Source organism: Mercenaria mercenaria, chromosome 6 (genome assembly GCF_021730395.1).
Source record: "Mercenaria mercenaria strain notata chromosome 6, MADL_Memer_1, whole genome shotgun sequence".
Taxonomy (NCBI): Eukaryota; Metazoa; Mollusca; class Bivalvia; order Venerida; family Veneridae; genus Mercenaria; species Mercenaria mercenaria.
Genome location: NC_069366.1, coordinates 73,134,328 through 73,139,773, shown reverse-complemented (window position 1 = coordinate 73,139,773; position 5,446 = coordinate 73,134,328).

Below are 5,446 nucleotides of genomic sequence, written 5' to 3'. Positions count from 1 at the left end.
GTTAAGGCTGAACACCACTAAATCCAGATGCTCTATATTGCTACTATAAAGGAAAATTTTCATACTCAAAATGTGTTATTTTCACTTAAATTGCACCAGTTACCTAAATGCGTAGAAAAAATACCAGTTTCAGTTTGATACAATAAATTTTCAAGGTTTTATGGCTTTTTCAGTAACGTATGCTCGCGCCAAATTTCCTTGAAAATAGCTGTCGCGACATCATTTTTGACCACTTTTATTTGCTTGGGCTTATTTTTACCATATTTTATCAAGTTTTACCATAAACTGCACTCAAATCACACACTGTTACTGTAAAATATACCCAAACTCACCCCTGACAACTAAAATTTACCAATATTTAGTCAATAAATATGCATTTTTTTGGAAAAAAATACACTTAAAACAGCGATATTGAAATATTTTTAGTTTTTCTTCTTTTTCTCTGCTAAATTGCACTGAAATTGTCATTTTTCTATCATAATCTGGCCAAACTAGCCTATTTACAGCCACATCTAAACAAGTTTCAATTTTTACCCCTGCACAACTTATAGGTTACATTCTACCAATTCAATTCCTTATTTATTTCATATTAATAACAAAACATTCAGACCTCATTTTCAGCACTTTAGAGCATTTCAGTGATATGAAAGCCATAATGGTCATTTAGTATAACATGTCTTCTTATCAAAAATAGAAAAATATTGACATGTTATGTTGTATATAAGAAAAATAATCTGTTCTGAAAAACATCACCCTCTAAAAATGGCTCCATGAAAACAGCCGTTTAGCAATTACGCGTAGGTAGACATATTTCGCAAAGAATAAAACTTATTCCAGGAAATTTACAATGAAAATGGTCTAGATCTTTTCCCAATACAATAAGCAATAAACCAAAAATTTAACTCTCTCCTCCTCATGTCACTCATTATACCAGATTTCATCCATAGCATGGAACTATATTTTGGACTACTTCACATGTAATACCGAGTAGTCACTACCAGTTTGGTGTAATCCGTCCTATAGGAATGAGGTCAGTAATTCGAAAGAAGTCCATAATAAATAGATTCTAATTTTCCCATTTTCTGCTCAAATTCGTGTAGAACGAGTGCTTTAATCACCATTTTTCACTACTAGAATACATTCTGCATGAAATGGGACGGTGTTCATGTTCATACACCCCACATGGCAAGTTTTGCAGATCGAAACCGGAAGTAGGTGTTTACTGTGCGGACGAGAGCAAATATGCGCCATTTTTAGGGTAGCAGACCACAACTGACTGGCATTTCACTAGGAACTACAGAACCCCCTATTTTCTTTTCATTTTTTTCGTTAATTTGTGATAGAACTTTCATAAAAAAAAATAGTTGTAGGAAAAAGTGATGTTCTCTAAAGATACATAAAGAGGACGTGAAGTTGTCGTTTTTTTATATGAAACAAAGAAGGATTTGAATTACTGACCTTTAACCTATAAGAGCTGAAATTAGACTTTTCTCGAAACACATCGCAATTAGTCTTAATAGTCATAAATCGGTTGTATATGATATACAAATGTGTTTCCAATGCAAAATAATAATGAAATTTGAAAAATTTGAATTTTGACCATATTTTGAGTAGATGCGCCTATTTCAGCAGCGATTTCTGTGATTAAAAAGCCAATATTTTGTCTCCAGAATGTCAGAAAATGCACAAAATGCATCCTTCTGGGTCTTATTCATGACGGAATGAATGATATTTCAGAATCCCAGTGAAAAATAATGCAAACAAGTGAAGCTTTTACCAAAATATACAATAAAAGGACCATAGGGCCAAAATTTAGCCCAGTAAATGGGTAGGGGGTGGCTTCTATTAAATGTCTATATTTCTCTAAGATCTCGAAATTTCGTAATGAAACATGGCAATATGTTTGGTATTACATCTTTCTTGAAAATAGAGATGAAAATGATGTGAAATTTGATAAGAAACATTTCTTATAGTATAAGAAAAAGGGGTGTTAGCATTTATATGAGAAAGCTACAATTCGTTAAATACAACCCTCTTATTCTACCCCTTTTCACTTCTTTACGTGTCTCATTCATAGACTTTAAGTTCAACCAAATATGCGACAGGAACATACTGAAGCGCAGCAGAGTAAAAGTAAACAAAAGAATAAAGATAAGGACCATTAATATTTTGACTTCTTGTGACCAGCGTAGGCTTACATGCATTTGATTTGGAAGTGGTCAACCATATCACATATTTTTACATATGCGCGTTCCGTGGCAAAGCGTATCAAAAATGCGATGTAACTTATTGGAGACTTGGAGCGGTTTTCTGCGCATGCCCGAAAGTGATTATCAATTGTAGCGCACGGCAAAAATATTCATATTTTTGCATGTCCGCATGCATTTAGTGTTCAATATGCATAAAATACTGACTAAAGGTTAGGGTTAGTATTACCATGGTTACAAAATATATACATTTAAGATATTTTCGTTCAAATTTAGTTAATCTTGTATGTACCGGAGTCTGTAATTTATACCGGCGCTTCAAGTCTGCACTGAGTCACAGTCTTAAAAATGACGTCCACGTGACAAACAACGCTGACATTCCAACGTATTTCATGAATATTTAATGATGTTGTTGGGCAATAAACTAGTATTCATTGTTTAGCTTTTTACAAGTTTAATTCAAGAATTTGCTTCGTACTATAACATCAGCAGAATCCCTCAGGATAAATTGTTACCCTCACCCAACCGGGTTCGGACACCAATCAATCCCTCGGGATTCTGCAGATGTTAGAGAAATACAGAACTACCATTGCTGTAATTTTGTTGTGAAATTCACAGGGTTTGTGTCCCAAAAAATGCATGTTCTACTATACAGCAAAGAAGGAGAAATGATACCGGGCCAACACCTTTAGCGCTTACGTCACCTTTAGCGCTCACGTACTACAGGTCGTTTTTGTAAACATCGTGTTTGTAAACATTAAAGATTACGTTTTGTAACCTTAACCCCGGCTTCCATAATTTAAAGTTTCTAGTATAAGAAAAACGTGAGCTCAAGCTAAAACAAAACATAATCAGAAAGTAGAAAGATCATTTTGTAAGTAGAGAAAGTTTAGTTTAAAAAAGTGTAAATATGCATGACCTAGTAAACGAACTGTATAAGGAGAGATCCTGTTTGTATACAAACCCGGTGTATTTTCTATTTTTAGAACTGATGAGACAGTGATCGGCTGGGCAGAAGCCGACCGTATGGCGTACCATTTGGGTCGAAAGTTTCCAGGTACCACAGGTAGTAATAAAATTATACCTGCAGGTATAAATTTATACCTGCGGGTATAAATTGGAAATATACCCGCGGGTATAACATTGTACCTGCAGGTATAAAAATTATACCCGCGGGTATAAAAATTGTACCCGCAGGTATATTTTTGTACCCGCAGGTATAACTTTATACCCGCAGGTATAATTTTTATACCCGCGGGTATAATTTTACACCCGCAGGTATAATTTTTATACCCTTGGGTATAATTTTTATACCTGCGGGTATAATTTGTACCCGCGGGTATAAAAATTATACCTACGGGTATAAAATTGTACCCGCAGGTATAAAAATTATACCTGCGGGTGTAAAATTATACCCGCGGGTATAAAGATATACCTGCGGGTACAATTTTTATACCCGCGGGTACAAAAATATACCTGCGGGTATAATTTTTATACCCGCGGGTATAAAATTATACCTGCGGGTACTAAAATATACCTGCGGGTACAATTTTTATATATTTGCTGCGTAACTACAAAAAACGGCCAGTACAAAATGGCGTGAATGTTATGATCTGCAACTCCACGACACGAATTGTTGTATTTTTATACCCGCAGGTACATTTTTTTATATATTTGCTGCGTAACTACAAAAAAAACGGCCAGTACAAAATGGCGTGAATGTTATGACCTGCAACTCCACGACACGAATTGTTGTATTTTTATACCCGCAGGTACAATTTTTATACCCGTAGGTATACTTTTATACCCGCGGGTATAAAAATTGTACCTGCGGGTATAATTTTATACCTGCAGGTATACTTTTATATCCGTAGGCATAATTTTATACCCGCGGGTATAAAAATTGTACCCGCAGGTATACTTTAATACCCGCGGGTACAATTTTATACCTGCGGGTATAAAAGTATACCTTCGGGTGTAAAATTGTACCCGCGGGTATAATTTTATACCTGCGAATAATTTTTATACCCGCGGGTATAAAATTTGTACCCACAGGCATACTTTAATACCCGCGGGTACAATTTTATACCTGCGGGTATAAAAGTATACCCACGGGTGTAAAATTGTACCCGCGGGTATAAAATTGTACCCGCGGGTATAAAAGTATACCTGCGGGTATAAAAATTATACCTACGGGTATACAATTATACCCGCAGGTACAATTTTTATACCGGTATGTATAATTTTTATACCCACGGGTATAATTATGTACCTGCGGGTATAATTTTATACCTGCGGGTATAAAATTATACCCGCGGGTATAAAAATTATACCTGCAGGTACAAAATTATACCCGTGGGTATAAAATTATACCTACGGGTACAATTTTTATACCCGCGGGTACATTTCCAATTTATACTCGCAGGTATAAATTTATACCTGCAGGTATAATTTTATTACTACCTGTGGTACCTGGAAACTTTCGACCCATATGGTACGCCATACGACCGGCCATGTTTTTTTTTTTTGCAAACAGTGATGTTTTTCTAACGGTCTAAACTTTCTTAAAAAAGATAATAGGTAAGGGTAGATTTCTCTGAAGCACAGAGCACCAAAAACACAGCCGCAGAGCCACGCATTTGCCAACAACAAAAAGAAGCTGTAATTGAAAAAATATTTCGGACGGGTTGCTTCAAACACCCAACAAGTACATATTAATTCATGCTATTGATGGAGGGGGAGGAAATAGTAAGGGGCGAAATGGGTTTGGGGGGGGGGGGGGGGGGTGGAACCCGAAAGGGAAAACAACCGGTTGAAAATAGGGGCACCGCCTTAGAACGGTCAGTAACCTATATAAAGGAAACTTGGGGTTTAAACGCGTTTAGGGCATGCCAACCTCGACATACCCTATTTTCAACAAGTTAAACAACACAATGTAAATAATATCCCCGCTGAGAAAGGCTCTAACATTAGTGCAAAAATAACAGATAAAAAGGCAAAACATAAAATTAAGGTAAATTTAAAGTATATTTACACCAATGTATAGTAGTCGCAACTTGACCGCGATGGTTGACCTTAGGCTGATTATTCATATCGATTATTTCATTATAGTAATCAAGGGTGCTTAGGGTAGCCGTGTATATTTATATTGAATTAGCTTGTATACATTGCAGTATCAAAGTATATATACTTACATTTGATCAGTTAAAACCTTTCAATACACTAATTTATATCTACAT